General features: G+C 36.6%; 1 protein-coding gene across 1 annotated transcript in view; it reads right to left on the bottom strand.

The window, feature by feature from the left end:
* Positions 1-26973, bottom strand: part of TENM2 (teneurin transmembrane protein 2) — a 1230113-nt gene that overhangs the window by 1115730 nt on the left and 87410 nt on the right. Inside the window, exon 2 of the mRNA XM_034655661.1 lies at positions 20808-20921. The gene's annotated coding sequence lies outside the window, so the exon portion shown is untranslated. The remainder of the gene's footprint in view (positions 1-20807; positions 20922-26973) is intronic.

The raw sequence follows: 26973 nt of genomic DNA on the forward strand, positions 1-26973 counted from the left end.
GACAATATGGTACAACTTGATCAACAAAGCCAGTACTGTAACTTTGAGATCCTCCAGAGTATGTGATAAATGCTACATCAAGTGCCAAGATTTTCTTTACACTGAATTTTTTAAACTTTTGATAAAAAGTCACCAACAGCTAGTCAAGTCTATTTCTACTTGGTTGTTATAAAAATTCTTTCTACTTTCATTATATTAAAGGCATCTTGAAAGGAAATTAACAGTTTGTCACCTTAACAGTGCGAAATTATGCAGACGAATACTATAATTTATAAAAGATAATGTCTTTTATTCATTTATATTCATAAGCATTTACTAGAAATATGAGTATTTAGAGGATTTTTAAAGAAAATACTTCACAAATGATAAAAATATCCCTAAACTAAAAAGATTTGCTTAACTATGTCTGCATTTTTATTCCAAGATCTTACCCAATTTCCAACCAGCAATGCCTTAATTACTTGTATAATGCACCAAACTATATATACCTACAGTTTGACATGAAACAAATGTCACTGTGAGGTTAAAAACATGTTTTAGTTACTGTTTCTTATCTGCACTATAAGCATATGACAACATGCTCCAATAGAAGCAAAATTCTTATTCAAGTTTCTACTAAAATTGATATTTAATATCCATTATATTTTCCTTGATAGTTATGCATGCATATATAAATTTTATAAACATCCTAATTTTGAGACAAGATTCAGCATTTTTTATATTTCCCATTTGTAATCCTCCCTCCCCCTTTAAGAAACTAAAATAGGCTTATGGGGCCAATAACGCGATGAGCTATTCCACATCTGGTTATCGGAGGCATATTTCCTGATTAAAAAAAAATCACAAAAAGCTGTTTTTATATGCTTGGTTTCTCCTTCTGTTATTACCCATTTAACAGTAGTTTCACATACAGCCAGGCATGTGCCAAACATAGGGCCAATAATAAAAAATACTGACTTAATATAATTTGCTTCCTTGGCTGCTGGGAAAGCAAAAAGCGTTGACAAACTGTTTTGTTTGAGGGTGATTGGGGTTTCATTATAAGGGGCCTCCAAACAGTTTTAGCACAAATGCCAATATACATTTTAGCATCGAGTGCAATTTTAAGTATTTTCACTCAAATGGTTTTGCAGAATCTACAACTCAAATAAGAAGTATATTGTGTTTTAACACTGCCACCGACTACTATACTATTTGTCGCATTGATCTCCATTGTGAATGCTTCAAACCTTTCTACTTTCATGAAATGTAATGGGCAAATATATTCCCTGGAATCCCGAGTTATGATTAGTTACTAAGCAATCAGAAAAATCACAGCAAGGCACACTTCTGAAAGAAATCAGAAAGAGTAAAGATCACTTCTCTATGTGGGTTACACAGTGAGTCACACAATACCTCATCGATGGTACTGTATATATTAGCTAACCACCATGGGCTAGCTCATACATCAATGAAAAGATCTTTACATCAATGAAAAGATCTTTGTCAATTGCTGTATGCCTCATTATCTCACTAAGATTTCTTGGCAACAATTAACAGTTACCCAATTCATAGAAATTGCCTTTATTATTTTTGAAGCAGCTACTTTCTTTGGCTTTAATGACTAAGAGAATAGAGACAGATGTCTCTGTTGCTAGGGAGACTGAATTAAAAAAAAAAAACCTTTGAAATGAAGTAAATAGCAACTACCATCTTTTTTTAAAAAGGAGAATTTTGTTAGTTTTGAATTAACTATTTGTTTTAAAAACAAACCAGCAGTAGCTCCACTTTTTAAAGGAAATACATTAGAATGGTTTATTACCGTTCTTCTCTGACAGTAATAAATCATTAAAAAAAAGAAAAGAAAAATAGGCCCACCTGTGCACTCAATATCAATTGAGGCTGATTATCAGAAACTGGTACTTTCTTTGTACTGGTACCTGAATTCAACAGGAATTGCCTTTTTATATAATCTGTCAATCCTCTATAACTGAAGAGAAAGCAGCCCCTCCCATTGGTTAGAAACACCGGGGCCTTGCAGACAAGCCTTGCTTGCAGGGTTGTGAGAGCACATGCCCTCTCCTCACCTAGCTCCAATCTCACCTGCAGCCCCTTGGCCAGTAGTCCAGACGCTGGAAAACAAATGATCCAAGCCAAGACAGCTTGGCAATTGGGCCTGACTCAAGCAAATTTCTTCTTTAAAATCTCTCTCCATGCTCATCCCTCCTCCTCCTCCGTCTTTAATGCCTCACGCTTGACAATACACCTGATGCACTCCCATTTCCATATATCTTGGACATGTACGTCCTGTTCAAACCCTCCCACCATCCTACTTGTTCTATCAGCATGCTTTAAGAGGAATTATACCTTTACGTGAAAAGAAAAAGTAATCCAGTTTGAAGGAAATCACATGTAATAAAAACAACTACAATCCAACTAAATTCTTTGAAAGAGCTCCTAATCTCCTTTGGCATCTATCCAAAATCACCCAAACGTCTTTTTTACTTGCTTTAATTAACAGGGAATCAGTATTCAATTTAAGTATAAACCAAAAATTGAATGAGGACTTTTTGGGCCTTCTCGGTTGGTAATATTTTGCAGAAGTATCAGCATAGTATGTTAAAACAGAGGCATTTATCTATTTTTATTTATTTTTAAATTTTTTAAGATTTTATTTATTTATTCGACAGAGATAGAGACAGCCAGCGAGAGAGGGAACACAAGCAGGGGGAGTGGGAGAGGAAGAAGCAGAGCCGAAGGCAGACGCTTAACCGCTGTGCCACCCAGGCGCCCCCATTTATCTATCTTTAAATGTTATATGCTATTGCCATAATTAAAAAATCACCCATAATTTATAGAACAACATGCAAGAGAAAAGTACTTTCTTTTTCCTATCTAAGAAAATGTTCCAGGTTATACAATGTTTGGCCTCTGTGGTCTGGTGACCTAAGCACTACTCCTAATATTCTTCCTTTGTGAATGCATATTTTGAGCTCTAAATGGTGGACTTAAAAACGTTTACAAGAATTTGTCATATGAAGACTTTCTGTGCTTTTTATTAAAATTCTAACTTAGTGAGATGCAATTAGTATGGAAGACAGACCATCATCCGGGTCACACTGGATGAAACTGGGTTCAAATCGAGCAGTGTGGCATTTTGGGTGAATATAGCAGCTTGTGGGTCCACAATTCTGGGCTCAAATCACAAATTTCAACCGCGTACATGGGATGGGACTTCAGTCAATTGTTTGGCTTTCCTAAATCTCTGTTGGTGGTAAACTGGAGATTAATCACCTCCTAAGTCTGCCTCGAGGGGTTAACAGGATATGACAGATTAAGTACATGGTCCAGTGCCCAGCACTGAGAAGCACTCCATCAATGGCAGTCGTTATCTGTTATCGTCATCATTATTAGCTCTTTCTCACTTTTCTGAGAATATTAATTAAAGATCAAATATAGCTTCCAAAGCTTTCATGAGAACTGGGGACACTGTATACTCTCCATAACAGTTATGATGATATTATTTAGAAATATTTGCATTAGATACCAATTGTGGTCTATTTCCAAAGGCTGTGCTTACTTTGGATGATTTCATCATATCATGAGACTGGGTTAATTTTAATCCTAACTTGTTCATCCTAGCCAAGCTAAAGAGCTTGTTCTACTCAGAGATGACTTGGTTCAGCTCCTAAGAGATACTGCTCCCCTAACAGAACATCCTTCCAACGTCTTATCAAGACCACTCTTTCTTTATTTGAAATCTACTTGGAACCCTGCCTCAGTTATTACGATTTCCTGATGAACTTCAACTGCCTCATATTATTGCCTGATAGAGATTCTCAGCTTCATATACCACACAAAGACCATTCATTTAACACACGTTCACTGGGCACAAGGTACTATCTAGGTACCAGAAATACAATACTGAACAAGTTAGAGAAAGTTCCTGCTCTCTTGGACCCTACCTTCTAGTGGTATGAGTGGTATGAATACACAAATTGGTTTTAATTAGCAACTTGGAAAGGAAAAAAAAAAAAACAACAGTTGATTTGAGAGGAATTGGAGAGATCACTGATATGAAAGATGGTGCCCTACTTATAGCCACCCTCGTTCGGACTGCACAGGTCCAGAAGGTCCTGCTCCTATAGATTCTGATAAGATGACATGTGAGCTGAGAGCCAAATGGCACAACTGGCGTGGCCATGCAAACATCTAGGTAATGAGCATATCTGTAGAAGAGAGAGGATAAAACAGGTTTCTAAAGAAGGAATGGGCTTTCTTTGTATGCTCAAACAGAAAACAGAACAGCTGACTGCAGCGTATGAGTATGGGACAGATACCCGGACATGAGGTGGTTCGAGAAGTAGGCATTGAGATGGTACCAGGCCCAATTCCATAACACCGCCTGCCTATCTTTTGCAAAGTGTGGGTAAGTGGGCCACGCCCCCAACCAATTAAATCACAGTCACTAATGGTAGATTCCAGGCTGTGTGTGTGTGTTTCAAAGATTCCTAGATGATATTAAAGCGCAGCCAGTATTAAAAGCCAATGATAAAGAGTAATCCTTGAAAAGGAGTTACGGTTACATTGTTTTTTTCATTAATGTTTTCGGTTACTTTTTAGTACCTCATCTCCCCACTTAAAGTTTGTGTTCCAAGCATTTCTGATCATTATGTCTTTGCAAAATGCCAACTAGAGAACTATGTGTGCAATAAATGCACAATACAAGGCTGTGATTGTCTTCTGTGTGCCTAAATCTGCTTAGAGTGCACTACAGAAACAGACTCATGGTTCCAGGCATATTCCCAATTACATTTTAAAAAATAAACAAACAGGTGCGTGCAAACACCAGCACTTAGCAGCTGGCTCCCATGCATTCCCTTCAGGGAAATGAAGATACTGGCTAGGAATTCTCCAAAGTATTTCAAAAGGAAACAAAGGAAGGTTTGGGGGTTTTGGGTTTTTTGTTTTGTTTATTTGTTTTTTGGTTAAGAGGTGAAGAGTACTAGGACCTCTGGGCCACAAGGTCAGTATGCCCACATGCTGATAAACATTACCAAGATACTCATTTTGCCAGAGTCTCTGTGTTTTCTCTAAAAGGAAATAATTGTTCCCCACAATTTTGAAAGTCAGAAATCAGAGTAACTGAGAAAGAACTAGGTGATGAAGGTCACATGGAAAACAAGAGGGAAAGCGTAAGCAAAAAACTGTTGTGTTTGAAAATGACTGTTGGCACATGGAGAATTCCAGAGAGTCATTCCAGGATTGCTTGAGGGAGGTCTAGCTGTGACATCTGTCACCACAATGGCAGCCAGCATTGGTTGTGATAAATTTCTGCTTCATACGCTCCATTTAAGAGAAGACCCTTCCTAACTAAAATAGAATCATGCTCCACTTGTGGCTGACAGACATTGTCAAAAGTCCAGACAGGCTTCTGGGTAATATGTAACAGGAAAGAAATTACCTTCTTGGTAGTTGATTACTGAAATTCTCATAAGAGGGCACATAACTAATGATAGCAGTGAGCACTCCAGACTCATGCCTGAGGTCTTCCTACCTGTATCATTCAAAAATTTGACCTGTAGGCTTGGCCAGTCTTGAATAGAGCTTTTGACATCATATAATATTTATATATGTTTTGATAGGCAGATTCTAGTTATTTATGGTAGGGTTTATAAATTTCAACCTGGGTTTGACTCTCACATGGGCTACTTACTAGCTGTGTGACTTAGCAAACCACTAGAATGAAAGCTCATGAGGATGGGAATTTTTAACCTAATTTTTTCTAAGGATACATCATTGAAGAAAAAAAAAAAAGATTAAAATCAGACCCAAACCAAAAGTCAAAAGAAATTTTCTATGTTTCTTTTGCCTTAATTCTGCATTTTTAACATGGGAATAATCAGTCTCTACCCCATAGATTTTTTAAGTGTTAAGTGAAATAATGGATGTAACACACTTGGCACATTGCATAGGAATAATAAACATTCCAAATGCTTGTTGAGAAAAGACCAGCGTGAGGATGCTTTTCAGCAGAGTATTGATAATAAGATAAAATATTTGTGAATAATTAGAAAGTTAACAATAGAATGGTGCTTTCTCAGGCTACCTAACAGTCAATTATCTTAATTGAGTATCTGATCCCAAACACGGGCTCAAAACTTCAAGAACCAAATTTCTACTAACAGCTCGATATTGTATCCAGATTTTCGATTCACCTATGTCAGCATCTTTCCTTTGAAAACTCCTCCCCTTTCATTCTGCGCTCAGTCCAGGAAAGAATAAAATCACCATGGTGACAACAATGACCCCCTCTTTGGAGTACATTCAAATTTATGTTGAGTTTTCTTGAATGCTTCTGTGTCTTGCCTTTAAACTGTCTCTGGGAGTCACTCCAAGGTCAGGGAAATTTCTTTATCACTTAAGGTCTCCTTCAAGGATACAAAAGAGTGATTTGGAGTTCATGATCTGGAATTGATAAATTTTATAATAAACAATTCTATCATATTTGAGTCAGGCAAATTATTTACTAGTACCCTCATGTTACAGAAGTTTTAGGTGACGTTGTGACTAAGAGCTTCATACAATCAAAATGTATGTGCAATACTTCCCCCCCAGAATGTCTAATCGAGACATTCCTTATCACTTATTCAGAAAGTTGCCATATACAATATATAATATTAGTCTGGGTTCTGATAGTGACACAAATTTGGGTCTTTCTGATTTGTATTAAATATAATGCTACCTTGAATTAAACTGTGAAACAAGTGTTATTTCAATGCTGGGTCCAGCTTAGTCAGGAGTCAGAAGCTGAGAAGAAATTTAGATAAGTCTCATTGATCAAGAGAAGCTTTAGGGAGTACAGAAGTTTTGAGTCTAGAATGTCCTACTGAATGTTGTGTGAATCAAAAGAGATGTATATTTAGTTCTTATCAGAACTGGCCCATGATACCATGTGGTCTCTGTTAGCTATTACTAAGTTCCAGAATTTATTATTACTATTGTTGTTGTCACTGAATTTACACATTTGGTCTAAAATCTATCTACATTTTGGGAACACTCTCAATCTGTTTTGTATATATAAAGAGTTAAAATGGCTCTCTGAAGCAATCCCAGAATTCAGAGTACATGCACAGTGAAAGGCAAAATCCTGGCTGTCAAAGAGATACACCTTCAAAACATTATTCAGTATAGGCAGAGGGGTTTTGTTTGACAAAGTAATAGTGGAATTTGGAACTTATCACTGTACAAAGAATTTGGCAAAGTGTAACGTGGCATCTTTTATTATAAAGTATCTATAAACTTCCTCACTCCCTACCAAAAGTCACTACCATTTCTGACACCTGAATTAGGAAGCACACCAAAAGCAGAATTATCCTATAAATGGCTAATTTCACATGTCCTTTTCTAAACTGATGATCCTTAGTATGTGATTTATTAAAGAGGAAGCTCTAGAGGGATAGGTGAGAGCCCCGAGGTAACTTTTCTGAAAGAATTTCCCTTGACAACCTTAACTTGGAATACATACACATGCACGCACACACACAGTATAGTACAAAATTGTTTCATGAATCATCCCACTTGGAGTTGGTTAAAATAGCAATGTCTCTATGCAGGAGCATAATTTCTTCACTCTCCATTACCCTATTGACATGCTTTTCCACCCCACTGCTGTCAATCCATGAAGACTACTGATGATTAAAACTGATTTGGTACTTTAAGGAAACTCAGTGGTCAGTAACATTTCCTCTCCTAAAGCCCCTTAAACGTCATGCCAGGAGTGACAACTATGTGTGCTTTGGGCCTCTTGAATCGATTTAATATCTCAATTTGTGCTACTGATGTTTCATCTGACAGTGGTGGGTGTCCAAAACACTTCTATAGTGACACTGCTGACCTCACTGAAGGTCAAATAGCTATTAAATTTTGAATTAATTCACTTTTTCTCTCTATGTCAATCCCATCAAAGTCCTTAGATACAGTCACAGAAATGTAAATGAACTCGGTAAAAGTCCCTCGGTGGATAGAATTTACTGATTCACTCAGAAAAATACTCATTGGGCACCTATTGTGTCCCCAGCAGTTGGTTAAGCACTGAGCATTTAAGGAACTCAGACACAGCTGCTGCCCTCCAGGAGCTTAAATTCCTAATGTGGAAAGCCTGAATAAAATTGGCTATTCCTAAAAGATTTCTTGAATTTAAATCACAAAGAGAAGTGGCCACTTATAGCACTCACCTGAGTGCTGTGGTTTAGAGACAAGATTTCCCAATGATAGCCTACAGAACAGTGCTGCCTCAGGGGCCCATGTTTTCAGCACACCATAGTGAAATGAGAAAAACGAGAGCTTTACCAACCTTCTATCCCATTCGTTCTCTATGTAAACCCTCCATTCTGATGATGGTGGCTCCCCCCTGGAGTTTGGTCATGCCATTTGTTTGCCAGCTTCCTATAGTGTAGTATTTTCCAACACCGTTTCCATCATTACCTTCCCAATGGCCACCATCTCACACCGTTGTCATTATTTCTTAGTATTTTTATTTATCTTAATGAATTGTTTCTTAAGCACAGTATATTAAAAGTCAATTATAAAAACTTTAAATATTAAAAAAAATATTGGCTATGATTAGAAGGTAGCTGTATAAACAAATTTAATGTTTAAAATGTTCCTAATTTCAAACTAGATACCATGGGCTAATGAGAGTTGAGTCCAAGTCTGCTATCCTTTTCCTAGAACAGAGAAAGTAGCAAGTGTGAGAGAGTAGTTAAGGTCAGCGTAGACATAAACCGAGGTGCTCTTCTTGAAGTAATGGATGTATCAGAGAAAGGTGAAATGGGAGCGACCTCTCCCTGTTTTGTTTCACTCTTCTAGCTACTAAAGTGTCCTCCTGTACCACTGGCAATATTCATTTCCTTTTTTTGGTAAAAGAGCTACAGTAATAACATTAATAACGACGATGATGTTGTTACTGTTGCTGCTGCTAGTAATAATCACATAAAAGTAGTAATCAAGTACTTACTATATCCCCGTTTAAGCACTTTTACACATAATAACGAATTGACTCTTCCAATAGCCCATGAAGAAAGCACTCTTGCACATGGGATCCTGTAGCCCAAAAAAGTTCAGTAACTTGCTCAAGCTCATAGAGCTGTCACATCTAAAAGCCGTCACTGATCAAACCTCAGCTCTAAGTCAAACACACCTTGCTCCCAGCACCACCAGATACTTCGCATCCCTGGGCAAGCGACTTTAACACCATTTTTGCAGAAGAAAGCAACATTCTGAGAGGTGACAACTGACTACATATGCCTGACATGAGGAGGAGAAAGACAAGGGGGAAGAGAAGGAGGAGGGGCAGGGAGAGAGTGGTATTTGAATCCTTCTGCTGTTACTCACTAGCTATTTAACCTTGGGAAGGTTGTTCAGTACCTCTGAGTCTTACTTTTCTTCATCTGTAAAATGAGATGATATCAGCTCCTGGATAACACACTGTGGTAAAGGTTTTGAAGTGGCTACAGTGAAAGTCTAGCAGGGTAGTTGGTATGTAACAGGCCCTCAATAAGCAGTCCTTGTTATAATTCTGCAGTGTGCTTATCAAATCCCCAGCCATTATTCACGGCTTATTCTATGCCATCCATTCTCTGATGCTTTCCCTTATGCCTTCTGCCCACAATGATAACTACAATGATAACTCTTTCCTCTGAATTTCATATCACTTATTTCATTTTTTTAAAGAACCAACTTGTTCTTCCAAAGTAATTGAAGCTTTTAGAAAACAAGACTCACAAACTTCTTTTTACCACATTTTATTTTACACTGTACTTGCTTAAAAGATATGCCAAAACCAATTTTTTAAATTAATAATTACATGTAATGAGAAATGTTTCATCAACAGAACCTAAAAAGGTGATCTAGGTAGTAGGGGAAAAAATATGGTGTCTTTTGTTTTCTGAGGATACTTTTTCCCCTTCATGTTGGCTGTCTGTAATACTTGATACAGTACCATCTTCTGAGGGATGATACTAAATCCTCGTAAATAAGATATTCACGTTTTTGGTAAGAATGAGATGGCTTAACATCCAAGACAAGCATTTCCATCTGAAGATGGAGTTTCACATTCTAATATCTCCTTGGTTGTTTTTTTATTTACCTTCCAATTATAAAAGTAACATTAAGATTATGGTAGGAAGTTAGAAAAATACAAATGATCTGCTCTTTCCCTAGAAATCACTATTAACACTTCCTCATGTGTCCCTCTCACCTTTTTCTTAATGTTCTTTTGCACATTTAAAAAATAAGTATACTAGGATCAGGCTATATATTCTTTCAAAAATACAATATTTCAGTATTCTTACATGTTCTTTAAAAAGAGGCAGGGCTGCATAGTATTTCAACATTCTGAGGTCATTAAACTGTTATTGGTAGACAAGTGTTTTTAAATAGCCCTTATTTTAAATGATTCATTAAGTAACATCCTTCCAAATGTAACTTTCTGTCCAATGATAATTCTTAGCATAAAAGTATAATATGTAAGAAGAGGATCAAAACTTATAAGCCTCTTAAGATCCTCAGCACTATCCACTCCCAGTGATTGGTTATCCCCTCCCAACACCACACACTTGCCACTACCAAGGACAACGAGTTTTCAAAATCTTTTATGATTTGCCTCGAAGACAAATGCTGGTATCATACACTTTACGTACTTTAAAAAACATGCTGCTTAATCAACAGACAATATCAGTACTCTAGACAGTCTATCTTCTGCTCAGCTTACAAAAATGACTTCCAAATCAAAAAACACTGCATTTATGGAAGATAATCAGTGCTAAATTGGCTACATAAGGAGGACGTAAGACTGATGTGGCTCTAACGCTCATGCAACTGACATAAGCAAACCAAAATCTAAGCCTATAAATGCTTCAAAGTTACAAAATCAAAATGCTAAGGACAGCCAGCCACCAACAGCCAATTAGGTTTTATGCTGTCACCAATCAATAATTTCCTTCCTTTGCTTCTGCCTTTTCTCTCTGAAAGTCTCTCCCTGAGTGTCTGCTGGTAGAGTCCTCCTAACCACTTCCACTGTGGCGCTGCCCAATTCAAGCTGATTTTTACTCAAACAAACTCTTAAAATTTTTAATATGCCTCAATTTATCTTTCAACAGTTCTAATGTCAGCACACCAAACCAAAGGAGACCCCCGACAGTCCCCAGGAGCAATGAGCAACCTGGCATAGCTACCTGTTCGGCCCTTGAACTCGCTGTTTGCTCGCAGCTTCTGGCAGCATGAGGTGGTAAGGACGTCCCTCTGAGATCTTAGGTCTGTGGCTTCTGCACTGTGAGCTTTCAGACTTCATTCGTGTATTTCTTCCCCCTACTCCTACTCGTGCCATGTGTTCCGAAAATCAGACAGAGCTGAGCAGGTCCGACTTAACAACCCCAGGGATCTCAGGTCTGACCGGGTCTGACTTAAAAGCCGGACTGAGCTTGCAGTTGGCCTGGGTCTGAGTTAAGCTGGTCTGGGGCGAGCATGAGGGCACAGGTGAATAAAATTTTGTTTTAAGGCTAAACCAGGAGGTAATCTTACCAAAGGTAATCTTGAATTACTGTGGCCACAGTGGAGAACTTTTAACCATCTTAGATAAGCTTATCCACTTAAGAAGTGCCCTAGAGAAAGGGGTCTCAGTAAAGTACTCACTATAAATGGTAGAGGGAAAATTATTTTTTCCTCCTCTATAGTTACTGGTGACCAGGACAAGGACTCACGGGCATACCCCATTCTCTCTGGAACCTGCAGACGACATTCTAAGAAAACTGGCAGAAGCCTACAAAGGGCAAGAATAAATAACAAACTCAGCTCTCCCAGATTTCCACCTGTGGCACCTGGTGGAGAGGTAAAATTTCATGCCCTGTCCTTTCCAAATTCAGATTGGCAGGAAAAGATAATGATTATGGATCCTTTCTTACCCAGGAACAGGTACTGCCTTGTTTGTCTAATTTTGTGTCCTAGGAACTTGGTTTGGCAGCCATGAAGGTTGAGGGAGGGGAGTCCCCAAAATACAGCTAGATAGAAATATGAGTTGTAGGGCTGCAATTTCATCTGGGGTCCTATCAAGTGTTGCCAGTTCTCAGGGGATCTGTTTAAGTATTTCTTATGGTTATCTTTGGGACAGGCTCTGGATCTTGGTGAATAAGGAAAGGATGGGACTTTAGGTAAGGAAAGAACAGGGGCCCCGACTAGACTCTGAGGGTATTTCAGGTACGCAGGTCCTCAGACAGAACAAAGACCAGGAAAATTTAGACCACCCTATCCCAATTATAAGGTTAAAATGTTTTTCTTTTTTTTTTTTTTTTAAGTTTTTTTTAACTTTTTAAAAAAGATTTTACTTATCTGAGAGAGAGTATGAGAGAGCGAGAGAATGAGATCATGAGCAGGGGAAAGGGGTAGAGCGAGAAGCAGACTCCCCACTGAGCAAGGAGCCTGGTGTGGGACTGGATCCCAGGACCCTGGGATCATGACCTGAGCCAAAGGCAGACGCTTAACTGACTGAGCAACCCAGGCGCCCTTAAATTGTGTTTCTAATAATTACATTGTAACACAGAAAATAAAAATAACCGCAGAAACTAACCAGGCCTCAAAGGAAAAGTTCACTATAGAGATTAACCAGAACTAACAAAACATATCTATAGATCATAGATGTCACAGAAACAAAAACTCGCACACAATATATGTGTCATGTGAAGTTCCAGGCCACTGACCTAACACTGGCAAGCTTCCTGCTAAAGTCCTAATAAAAGGCCAGAGATGAAAAACCCTCACTGGCAACCCAGTTGGGACCCCTTTCACCCCTGAGGTTTTTCTGTGTCCTTGCTTAATAAAACTCCACAGCTTTGTTCACTCTCCTTTGTTTGCGAGATTCATTCTTGGACTCTGTGAGATAAGAACCTCCCCCCCCTGCTTCATTGGGAGGGTAGTACCTTTTGTTCCTTCTTTGGGGACCCTTCTTGTGTCCTTTGGGTTGTTCAATACTGTCAGGAATATTTACTGTTGGTCCTGGCTAACACCTAACAAGACATTTGAAAGGATTTTTTTGAGTAGCTCTATAATCAGCAGTTGGCCAAACTGGAAACTGATATCAGTGCCTGATAGGAACTTTTTTTTAGACCTTCTCCCCAAAGCTAAAATGAAAATCTGTACACAGAGGAAAAGAAAAACATTCTGAAGCCATTGTGGAAGGATTTATCAAACCATTCTAAAGAAACATAGCTCTAAATCTAGAACATAGGAATCTTCTGATTTCAATCTTAGTTGAAGACCTTCTCCCTGATATGAAGAAGCAAATTAAGGATAACATAGTTAGATGACTGGGTCAGCTTCTGGTATCATTCAGGTTGAAACCCAATTCTTTGAGGGCATAAAAAAATGCATTTGTCTTACAAATTGTGTCTTTGTAAGAACAGAAATATGGTTCTAGAAACAATTCAAAAACCACCTATCCTATTTGCCAATCCCCAAACCTCCCCTATTCATCTCAAAAGGCTTTCACATATTGTGAAAGATCTGGATTTAAGAAACAGTCTTTCTTGGAGAAATTTACATACTTTCCCTGTTGTGCCTTTCAGATATAAGTATTCTACATGCTCTTCCCTAGGAACCCAGAGCTATTTCTTAATATGTAAACTTCAAGGAGGAAATTCTTAGGAAAAGAAAGAGAAGGGGAGGGGAGGAGAGGAGAAAGGAGGGGAGAAAGATATGGAAATTAGGTGAATAAAACATTTTAAAAAATCTTTCCACAAATATTAGTAAAACGTTTAGCCATCTGAGCAGGTAACTTGTTCTATCTGCCAGAACACAATTTGGATTCAACTGTTCGTTTATAAACTAGTGAGATTCCCATTATCACACTTGTCTCATTGCTAAAATTTTAAAATCAAAGCTCTAAGATCCCTGTACGTGTCTGCATATTACATATGTCTATGTATATATGTTATAGATATGTGATATTTTTCCACCTCCAGATGGTATTACCAAAATTGATTTGTAAGGACAAACAAGCATTTATATAAATAACGTGTATTCTCATAAATGTAGAAACTAACCCAAATGATTTTCAAGTTCATGTGATCGAGGACAATGTTTGGTAAATAAAAGCTAATTTAAGTTTGTTGGTGTAATTAAAACAGGCATGTATTTAGAGTTATCAGCATTAAATGTAATACGTTTACTCTACGAGATTATTAAAAGTCAATCTCACGTTGTCTCTGTTACAGAATTTGTCAGCAAGAAAGATAACGGATAACAAGATGATGGTTAGACATTTAATATCTCATGAAATTTTCTTAAATAATCTAACCATAATTCTTAACAAATAAAATATGTAAGTAACCTAAAAGTTTATAAATATACTTTCCAATAATGTTTATGCTATGGTATGTCTACTTAAAAATAGCTTCCAAAATCTTTTTGGTAGCTGAAAACTTTAAAGTATACGGAATTAAGTTAAATACTGGATATTCACTGAATATCTAGATTATTTCCAAATAAAATAAAATATTGAAATATTAACTACTGGCCATCGGTTTATCCACTTTTGGCTTCCTTTAGTTGTAACCCCATAATCAAGACTCCTGGCACTTTTACAGTCATGCAGAGCAGTGAAAAATTTGAGTTGCCTAATACACGCTCCCAGTTGAGATGTAATAATGAGACGCTCTGCCTTCCTATTTCAGTGCTCATATTATAAACAAGTCCTTTTCATTGTGTATATGATGCCACATTTTATACATTTTTGTGCTTTTTTGTGCTGATTTTGCTGTTTCAAATGACTCCCAAGCACAGTACTTAAGTGCTGTCTAGTGATCCCCAGCGCAAGAAGGCTGTGACGTGCCTTATGGAGAAAGTACATGTGCTGGATAAGCTTGGGTCAGGCAGGAGTTACAGTGCTGTCTGCCATGAGTTCAATGTTAATGAATCAACAACATATATTGAATAAGATGTTCTTAAACAGAAACACACATAAAACAAGGTTACATATTGATCTGTTGATTGGTTGATGAAAATGTTAGGACTTGAGCCTTGCACTTATCTAATCCTGTATTTCCCCTTGGGGCAATGGTTCAGTATTTGCTAATTCAGTGTTCCAGCAACTTGTTAGAACAGGACTACCACAAGTAAGGAGAATCAACTGTTATATTTATTTCCCTATGCTCTTGATAGTTTATTCCTTGTGTGATTGTGGCTCTATGTTCTTACATTCTTTATCAAGATGCCTACATTTGTAACCCATTTTCTATTGACCTAGATATGGCATGCAGGTATACAACACACACACACAGACCTACACAAACCCACACACACAAATATCCATTCAAATACCTTAACTGTAATATTTTGACTTATTTATAATTTATATTATGTATGATGATATTTATATTAAATTGACCTTTTAACAATATATTTTTTTTCTTTTGGTTTTCCAGTCAAATTGGAGTCATCAAAATATAGTGGCTTATTTTCCTTATACAGGCACACCTCATTTTATTGTGCTTCACAGATACCGCATTTCTATGAATTGAAGGTTTGTGGCAACCCCGCATTTAGCAAGTCTACTGATGCCATTTTTCTAATAAAATTTGCTCATTTCGTGTCTCCGTCAAACTGTGGTAATTCTTGCAGTATTTCAAACTTTTTCATTATTATTATATTTGAATTATTGCGGTCTCATGATAAAACTTTAATGGATGGGGAGTTGCTTCCTGTGGAGGAGCAAAGAAACTGGTCTCTTGAGATGGAATCTACTTCTGGTGAAGATGCTGTGAAGGTTGTTGAAATGACAATAAAGCATTTGGAATATTACATAAACTTAGTTGATCAAGCAGTGGCTCAGGTTTGAGAGAACTGATTCTAATTTTCAAAGAAGTTCTACTGTCGGTAACATGCTATCAAATAGCATCACAGGCTACACAGAAATTGTTCGGGAAAGGAAGTGTCAGTCAGTGTGGCAAATGTCATTGTCTTATTTTAAGAAATTGCCACAGCCACTCAACCTTGCCAGCCACCACCCTGGTCAGCCAGCACATAACAGCATCAAGGCAAGACCTTCCACAAGCAAAAAGATTATGACTCACTGAAAGCTGATGGTGGTTAGCATTTTTTAGGACTAAAGTATTTTTAAATTAAGGTATATACATTGTTTTTTTTTTAGATGTGACGTTATTGCACATTTCACAGACTACAGTATAGTGGAAACATAACATTAACATGTACTGGGAACCCAATAAATTCTTTTGACTTGCTGTATTGTGGTATTTACTTTACTGTAATGGTTTGGAACTGAATCTACAAAATCTCCATATTTTCTCGGTACCCCATTAAAATGTTTGATTTTACCCAAACTCTATTCTGCCTGTTCATCCTGGTTTACATAGTTCTAATGATACAACAAACCTCTGCAGACTACTTTTCTTCTTTTGTAACTCTTTTGTAATAGTAAACTAAGCCATTCAAAGGTATTCCCACTCAATTTTCTAAATGAGCTTCTCAAAAATTTAAATAGCATTTTATAATTACTTTCCTTATTCTGTGTTACAAATATCTCATTGATTTACGTACTCAGGGATTTCAAAACCAAAATCTACATCCAATGATAGTTGGCAAACATTGATAAGCACACTATTCACACTTCAGCTTAAGGGACAACAGTTTACAAAAAATCCATAATTTAAAAATTGATGTAATTAATTTACTAGATCATAGCTTATCATATCATATTCTTCATAATAAAACCTAGGCTTTCTCTAGAATCCTCCATGTTTCTGTTTGTTCAAAATATTTCAATTAGTGGATCAGCATCTGGAATAATAGACTGGGCTTAAAAAATATGATTCTTCCTCTTAGCTGTGCAAACTTGAACAAGATTTTTAAACTCTTGGAACCTCAGTTTTCAGGAATAAAGAGGACTTTGTTATTTGATTAAATAAAATGATTTACACTACAGAGAAAACATGTTTAAATGTAGCACATCGCAGGTATTTAGTAATTGTTCCTTTCTACTTTTACTCCCTTCATAATTGTTATAGTAAAACACCACATACCTCATATATTAGCTCTGGTTACATAAGTTCTATTTTAGTCTTTAAATTTCCAAGGAAATATTTTGTGAAATATATAATGTTGTATGACTTTATATAAGAGAATTTGGAATATTTAAAGAAAACCTGTTGTAAATCTCACGACGTTAAGAGGCAATTCAGGCATGTAGTGTAGAAAAAAAATAATCTCAAAATGCTCTCATCTTAAAGGTTAGATGTTGAGTATTAAAAGGGTGTTTCTGTGCTGGTAAAAAGGAAAAGGAAAAAAAAAAGAGCTCAGTGTAATACTTTCAACATGGTGCTAATAGTTCCAGTTCTTACATAGTAGTGAATTTTAAACTAGGGGAAAAAATGCTAATCTTATTTTTAAGAGAATATGTCACTTACATATTCAGTATATACTGATTATTACAAACTCTTTAAATAGAAAGGAAAGTGAAAAATGTCAAATTGTATTCCACTGATAGGGAATTAAATCCACACATCACCCACTGCAGGATGTGTTGCTGAAAACCCAGCCTTCATGTAGATCTGTTGATTTTCCCAAAACTTCTACCTAAAGTATGGTTTCAATTTAATACTGTCAGAAATTGAAAAATGTTTGTTCTACTTAGCCCATATCAATGGCAATCTTTCAAAGTATAGGGTTTTTTCAATTGTTTTTAAGTTTATTTCTCTTTTATCTTCATTTCTTAAATACTGAAAAAAATAGACCAAAAAAAAAAAAAAAACAACAACAACAACCATATTTTAGGGACGGCAGAATCGCATCTTACATTTCATCCTACTCTGATTGAAAGCAAATATGACCATCCTAGAACTATGAGAAGCTACATTTAAATTTAGTGTTTTCTATGAATTCAACACAGAGTAAAACCACTTTCTACACTCCTTCCAGTTAAGCAAAGGAAGCTGCATAGAAATTGTTAAGGTACTGATTCACTGACTGAAATATCGTGAACAAGCGAAAATATGGGAGGATTCTAGAGAAAGCCTAGGTTTTATTATGAAGAATATATGATAAGCTATGATCTAGTAAATTAATTACATAAATTACAATAAATATATTTATTACCTCTTATAAGCAAAGACAGTAGCATTTAAAAATTCAGGCATAAGCCTAAGTGAAAAGAAAAAGAGCCAGAGATAGTACAGTCGGGAACTAAAAACTTGGGCAAACACCAGTTAATGTTGATAAAACCTATTGCCTAGTAAACCCACTCTCATTTATTCTATTAGGGCTGAAAATGACACTTTAAATTGAACAGCAGAGGGCAGAAGTCTTGCAGAGTTCTTTTCAAAGTGGGTAGGTATTTCTTGGGAACAGGCTCCATAGAATATAAACACAATGCCAGGCAGTTAGCATGAAGAACTTCTGAAAGTTGACAGCAGTTTTCTGCAAGCCAAGCCCTGCCTCCCTGGCTGCCTTGTTATTTAGCCAAAATTCAAAACATTTGTGGTTGCAATAGTAATTATCTTAACTAAATGACGGCAAAACCTGATGAGAACGTTGAGTTTTCTCATTGAGTTTTCAGGCCAGCATGTTAGGCAAATCACTGACATTCTACGATTTGCTTTTATTAATAAAGTAGTTCCTAAGATCATGTAGCCTTTTCCCTCTCTTCGCACATCGACACAATATTCCTCATTTTCCTCTACCTGATTTCCTGACTACTATGTACCAAAGACCCATCTTTTCCAGGAAACTGAGTCAGAGAATTAAATTAGATGAGAAGATTAGGATGATATGCAGCAAAGAGAAAAACAGGATGACAGATGAATCTAACAAGTTCAGGAAAATCCTCTAGGAATCCAAAACATGGGCATCATTCTTCAAAGCAGGCTCCATTCTTCCAGGTACTGCCCCACCTAACCTACTCCTCTTCCTCTGCAGTGTTCTGATCTATTATTTGCTCTGGGGGAGGACAAATGGGTTAGCATAGGCTATGTAAGAGTCTTAGGTCTGTTTCACCATACACCCCTCCATTTCTTCCAAAATTCACAACTCTACGTTTATAATGGATTTCCTAAGCACTCAGTGGTATCTCCTTGAAAACAAAAACAATGATGGATCCAAGCTTCCAAGAAAGAAAGCGGTACTGCGGGATATTTCTAGGAGAGGATAGCACCTGATCTGTGTGCTAGCATCCTTGAAGTCAGAGATGTGCTATAATAAACTCAAACCTTCCTTACACAACCTAGTTTGGATCTGACCTCTAAGACATGAGGAACATCTGTGCTTCAGAGAAAGTTAAAGCGTGCTGAGCATTGAGTGCCTTTCTCAGAATCCAAGAACAATATAATCCAAAAAGAAGTCAGTACTACCCTAATAGAAGATTATCTCAGCTCAGACTACATACCCAAGAAAACATATGGGGACAGCAAGAAAACAGGTAGAAAACTAGCCACAGTAGAAAGGTAGTTTTCCATCAAGTTGCTTGGACTTCAGTTTCTTCACCAGCAAAATGGAGCCAGAACTGCTGATAACATTCATTTATCTCTGACTATGTGTCCAAGTACCAGCATCATCTACTTCTCACCACAGCCTCATGAGATTCCCATCCAGGCATTCTATGATCTGTTTCATAAGTACTTTCTAAACTGACCAAAGCACTTTGGTCCAGCCAGGCTGATTACTGCATCGTGCTCACCTCCTTCATAAAAGTATTCACATCAACACCCTTGCCCTTAAGCCCATTCTCACTCCCTTTGCCACTGCCTCATTTTCATAGGAAAAACACACACAAAAAACTTCTGCCAGAAATAAAAAGGTAGAAAGAAGAAAAAAAAAAGATTTAATCCAGATACCTGTTCCTTTTATCCATCTAATCACCTATAAGTCTCTACCATACCTCATCCCATACCTTATCCTTGGTCACAATATGTCCATATACTCAAATTACTACAATGATTCTATAACTGAGGTTTTAGATAAGTCAGATGATCTCTCTCCAAATTAGAACTGCAAAATGTATTTCTAATTGTCCCCGTAGGACCCTTTAATTGTCTCACCCCCTGCCCCAAAGTGCACCATATTGGTAAGATGTGACCTGTAAAAATATAAAAGCAAAATCTGAAAGCAAAAGACTTGGGGAAAATGGATGCAGAAGGTCCAAGAAAAAGCCTTAGGAAGGCCTCTCATACACGGTGTCAGATGCTGTAGAAATATATTGAGGATGCCAGTTAGAGGGCAATAAAAACAGAGAGGACTTTATTAGGAACATCAGAAAGGCTTGCCCTTTTCCTTTTTGCTTTCTTATAACATGCATAGATTAACAACATGAAACAGATCAAGGGGGCTAAGGGTCTTCATCTAAAATGTCTTACACATTACAGTGGAATACTATGTGGTCCAGCTGACCACAGCCATCACCTTTTATTTCAATGCATACATAGCGAATACGAAGTGTGATAACCAAATTATTTGTAGAGGCCAGGGGATGAGGAGAGGGTCCCCGAGGGGGACACATCCAGGTAGAGAAGAGGCAGATGCATGACTAAAGAATTGCAGTCATTCAGTTGGGTTGGGAAAGAGAAAGACAATAGCAGATTTCAGAGAGAGAAAATGACAGTACAAATTACTTGTGTCCACAGGGAAAAAAAAAAAAGGAAAAGAAGCCAGTTTTCCTGCACAGAACTAGAAAAGCCCTATTTTGTGCTCTGTATCAAAGCACTTTGGTCAACAATACAAACAACATGAGGCGGAGCAAAACACAAAATTGTAGCTATGATTCCACTCACCAAAAGGGTGGATCTTCAGTGTGCAATTCGGCTGGCTTTACAGGAGTGCTCCACAGCAAAGCCAAGCGACGAAGCAAGCCCGAGTCTGCTTAGGCAATAAAAAGCTGGATGTAACTGTTAAAAAAAAAAAAAAGAAAGAAAAAAAAAAGAAAAGAAAATAGATAAGATTCAAATGAGCACATAAAACAAAAAAAGAATAAAAATGCAAATAAATACCATATATCTTCAAAATGTAGGAAACTGGGAATTGGGAGCTAAATAAGCTAAATTGCACACCTTACCCTTTAGAGTATCTTTCAACGGAGAAATGTAAAATATGGTAGAAAACATATTAATTCAGTCATTTTGACAATGGCACACCATTATCATTAAGACACAAAATTACCACAATACTATTCCCATTTGTTATCCTTCAACTGTGATGCTGTTTGTAATCTAAACACCGAAATACACAGTATTAGAATGGGGGAATAGTTTAAGCGCATCTTTCTAGCAATACACAAATTTTAAGCGGCTCTTCACATTTACAAATGATTTATTTCATCTTCAAATTTACAGTTTGCTCATCCATACGATTTAAGCATTATTTTGCCAACTTTTAAATTCAAATACTTGCTAATTAGTACCATGGTCAATAGAACACAGGAGTAGTGTTATATACCAGGATGTCCCCTGACTACAATACAACTTGCTTTGGGCAAGTAACATAAGCTTTCATCATCGAAAATGGGGATATAATAGCCCTTATTTCATAGAAATGTTGTGATGATTAAACACAAAAATCCATCAAAAGCACTTAGTACAGTACCTGGCACATAGTACCCCTTTAATACACATCACGTGTCACCACTGTCATTGTTGTTACCAACACTCCAATGCTATACCCGGCATGTCATCGACAGAGATTTTGAGCTCACTTCCTAACGATTAACTCTTTTGAAAAATACAAATGTCTTGCCCTCCACCAAAGAGTCCATGTAATTAAATGAAGCCACTCTAAGATGTTGGTTCCTCATTATGTTCTCTTCTCCCCTAGCCAGGAGAACTGGGAGGGTGAGGGAGGCAAGGGGGGATTTCTTAAAGTCACAAAGGGATTGGTGTTAATGCAAAAAAGAGAGGTCAATAAAGAAGGAATGACAACAACTGAAAACAGCTTTAATCACCAAGTTGTGCTCAAGTCATTCTCATCTTGGGTATTAAACGTATGCTCCCACATGTAGGACAAAGGAGCCCTTCCTCAATCAGCATGGCTAAGGCAGGGTGTAAGATCCCTGGTGAGCTGGATCTTCACAGTCTGGCTGAGCCTATCTCCAGTTCCCATGGAAGGCCACGGTCGGAGAACACACTCCTGGACACCCTCCTCACAAGGGAAAGCAATATTTTCAGATGGATGACTATCTTCCTGACCACTCTGAAGAGCCTTTCTGCCCTCCTCAAAGGCTCCTGGAAATATGGAATAAATATTAGGTACTAGCATCCTGAACTTGCAGACAGTAAGAGGGCTTGTCACAATGTAGTGGGGAGTATGGAATTTAAATCACAGCAGACCTGAGTTTGAATTTTGACTCTCTTATTAATAAGTACAACCTCATACAAGGTTCCTCAGACTCCCTGAGCCTCACACTTCTCATCTGTAAAATGGGAACAGAGATTAACCACTTTAAATTGAGTAATAAGGAAAGAATGTTTCTGGCACACAGTAGGCATACCACAAATGTTAATCACAATCTCTGCTTTCCTTGTTGTTGCTCTCTTGCTTATGATGGTAGCTTGATCACCTGATTATAAGGGAATGAAGTAGAATTGTCTAATCAAGACCGTGCGTCTTTAAAAGACAAACTGACAAGACCAGACAGAATTATAAGACCTTATGTCAACTTACTTTGTTTTAATTTTGTTTTATTTTTTTCCAACTTTTCAATTTGGCCATCAGAGTCCAGAAAAGCAATATGGTTCTTTGATTTCTTCCTGAGAAACTCCGCCGCCTTTATTGTCTTTGTATCGCACAACTTTAGCACTTAATTATATCCTACCTTGTAATAATTAGGTGTCCTTATAATCAAGTCTGTTTACTCACTCGTGCAGTTCTCATCCTTTAATCTCTCCTGAATATTAGTTTCTAATGCTATAAAAAGCCACAATTTAACAATTTTTTTACTAAATAGAATTGCAAGAATATTTTGAAGAAGATTCACCAATGGGTTGAATCTAAAAATTTCTTTTATAATTAGGAGCAGTACAAAATCATATAAGTAAGCCTTAATAGTAGAAGAATAGGAAGTTTCTATGCCTTTCCACTGACTTGCTGTGCAGCCTTGTGCTAGTCACTAACCTTCATCTTTGGACCTATAGATAAGCCCACCCTTGAGTCAGATACTTGTCTCAGCTGGATCACAAAGGTATTTTAAAGTTAAGAATTCTCTGTAGTAACAAGACTATAATAAGAGCTATAGGGGCACCTGGGTGGCTCAGCCGTTAAGCGGCTGCCTTCAGCTCAGGTCATGATCCCAGGGTCCTGGTGTTCCCTCTCTCGCTGTCTCTGTCTCTGTCAAATAAATAAATAAAAATCTTTATATAAAAAAAAGACAGCTATAAATTTTAGGCAACAAATCTGGTACTTGCTTTGTTATTTTATATCATGTTAATTATAAATTGAAAAGCCCACTGCTGGAATATAAAATAAAAACAGGTATGGTCAGTATACCAGCATATAGTATATTCGGTACAGTGTGATGATCAACTTGCTAGACTCCACAGCCTAGTGACGGAAAACACTGAACAGCCACATGGTCCAAGACAAGTTTTAATCTTCTATGCTCCTTAGAATCTTGGGTGAAATAGGGATGATAACAATATCTAACTCATAGGATTATTATAAAGATTGCATACATAACTCACTTAATGAGTGGTACATAGTAAATGTTAGCTATTATTATTGTTTATTTTTATTAGTAAAATAGAATTACATCAAAATCCACTGAATTCTGAAGTATGGAACTCACCCCCTATTTTGTTAAATGTATTATGGATATTTGTCAAATGGATAAAAGGAAATGATTTTTTGATCAGTGTATGTCACTCATCAAATATTCAACAACAAATGATGCATGCTTTAAGACATATATTTATTGCCAATANTTCGGTACAGTGTGATGATCAACTTGCTAGACTCCACAGCCTAGTGACGGAAAACACTGAACAGCCACATGGTCCAAGACAAGTTTTAATCTTCTATGCTCCTTAGAATCTTGGGTAAAATAGGGATGATAACAATATCTAACTCATAGGATTATTATAAAGATTGCATACATAACTCACTTAATGAGTGGTACATAGTAAATGTTAGCTATTATTATTGTTTATTTTTATTAGTAAAATAGAATTACATCAAAATCCACTGAATTCTGAAGTATGGAACTCACCCCCTATTTTGTTAAATGTATTATGGATATTTGTCAAATGGATAAAAGGAAATGATTTTTTGATCAGTGTATGTCACTCATCAAATATTCAACAACAAATGATGCATGCTTTAAGACATATATTTATTGCCAATGTTATTATTTATTAGGTTTTCATTTACATTAAGATAGATCAGATAAAACATATATTGATTGAACTTAAATACATTATTAACTTATAATAAAGCTAACAAACCCAAACTTGAATTTTTTTTCTGAAATATACATTTCCGATTTTACAAATGGGCTTTTACATAACTACAATGAGACCTATATTTTCAAATATTCTTTTGAGTTTCATCATAAAAAAATTGTGTAGTAAATAAAAACAAACAGTAAAAGTCATTCAAAAGCGTAGCAGCCAGTAGTAAGTGCTGCTTACATTTTGATGGGCATCCTTCTAGATATCTCTCTACAAATAAATTCACCTGGAATAGACAAAATTATGTGTAAATAGGACAATGCCAGCCACTTATTTTTATTCCAAACCCTTTCCCAGAATAGAAATGCATCTTCTAGATTACTGATGCACTTAATCTGGGTCCACTTTTGAATCAAATTATTTTAATTTTTCATTTAATGTTTATGAAAAATTTGAGAAATTTAAATATCCTATTTAAAAGTATTAAAAATGAACTATTTAAGTTAACTAAATATTACTGACACCTGAAGAATAATTTAGGAATGTCTCAATTCGCGTCTTTTAAGTGCATTTTTTTTATCACTAAACATATAAATCAGAAAAATTAAGCAAATACCAGACTACGTATTTTACACAATAGGAAGTGCCACAGAATGAAGTGATATAGACAAACCTATAAAAAGCCAGACAATAGGAATAAAACTTGCAAGATGTTGTTATTTTCATTCAAACTACCAGTTCCCTTAATGGAAATTAAGTTTATAGGCTTAAAAGAAATATTAACAATTTTCCCTTTAGATATAAAGAGAATGATGTTACAGTGTGAGGAATGGGAGATTAGTAAATGCAAATTAATTGACTTCTTTCTAATGAATAAAAATAAAGATTTCAGAGACATAAAAATATGAGTTTCATTCCACAAAGCAGAAAATGAAATGACGAGTTAGAATGAATGACTTTCAGAATACGCAAGCCATTTTGCATTCTACTACCCATGCAACTGTTTAGGAACTGTAGCCTTCTTCGAAAAAGGAATATTCTAAGTCCAAATAAAAGATCTCTCTGTTTCTTAACAAGGAAATTTGATAATAAGGCATTTAGACCAGCAATAAAATGATTTTATAACATAGAAAATTATTAATTGATCTGGATATACAAAAACTAGTTAGCTAATATCATTTACTTATTTGACTAATATTCACTTGAGTGGTACCCATATATCAGAAACTACTTCAAGCCCTAGGTTTTTACTGTCCAGTAGAGTAACCACTAGCTGTATGGGCACAGGCTATTGACCACTTAAAACGTGGATAGTCTGCAATGACATGTGTAAATGTGAAACACATACTTGATTTCACAGATTTAATATAACAAAGTAAACTATCTCAATCATATTTTTATATTGGGCACACGCTGAAAAATACTATTTGGTATACTGAGTTAAATTAAATATATTAAGAAATTTAAGTTCACTAGCTTCTTTTTACTACTTTTAATGTGCCTACTAGCAAATTTCAAATAACACATGTGGCTTGCATTATATTTCTAATGGACAGCCCTTCTCTAGGCGATAACAATGGCTAATAAGGAAAAACAGGTCTTTGTATTCATATATGTGTGCTTGTAGTTGGGCACTAGTGCCGTTCAAGGACCCATGTCAGATGCTGAGGAAGGTGCATTGAAGTATAAGGTGCCTGCCAACCCCTGAAATTTTGCCAGCTAGCAATACGCATCAGAAAGACAGGAAAAGGTACATAATCGCAAAGCCATTACATAATACTAACCTAAAATATAACACTGCTTTATGCAGAGAAATCTCTCTAATACAGTTATGGCTGGTCAATACATCTCACTTCTTTTATCACGAGGGGAGCATTAGGCTGATCTGCTGTTCGGCAACTACTGCTGGGGTTGGGGATGTGCTTCTCAGGCTTCAGGAGGGGGACAAGGAGCTCATGTTTTATTCGTTTTTAATGGCAAATTTGTACAGTGGATCAAGAAAGCAGCCTCATCACAAACGCTGTTTGAAATTCACTGAAATCCCCAAACAAGCTAAGTTGGATCTTAGGAAGGAGCCAGGAGAAAACATTTCAAAACATCCGGAGGTCCCTAAAGCCTCCCTTAGGATCTGAAGGCCCACTGTGGTTGTGACAGAGAGATCACAGAACTCTCAAATATATGGTAGAGATCAATTAGCAGAGTATTATCTCTGGTGGCTCTGACCAACATCACAAATAAATTAGCAGCAGCCAAATAGTTACAACAAGGTATGCTTAGAATAAATTTAAAATAACTTATCTCTATTTTTACAGTATGTTTTATTCCCTCCAAAGCCATTTCAGACCAAAGAAGTCTTTTTTTCTATATGGAATCTTTGAATTTTCACTCTTTAGGATAGCATTTCAATTAATTTAAGTCATTTTTATCTCTCACACAGAGATTTCCACAATAGTCTGTCAAATTCAGGCATAATTTTGCTCCAAATAAATGGTTTCTATCATAAAGATGCACTAAACCAACCAAAACACAGTCATATTTTCAACATTTAAATGCAGGATCTGTG

This window comes from Ailuropoda melanoleuca, chromosome 3 (genome assembly GCF_002007445.2).
Source record: "Ailuropoda melanoleuca isolate Jingjing chromosome 3, ASM200744v2, whole genome shotgun sequence".
In the NCBI taxonomy this organism is placed as follows: Eukaryota; Metazoa; Chordata; class Mammalia; order Carnivora; family Ursidae; genus Ailuropoda; species Ailuropoda melanoleuca.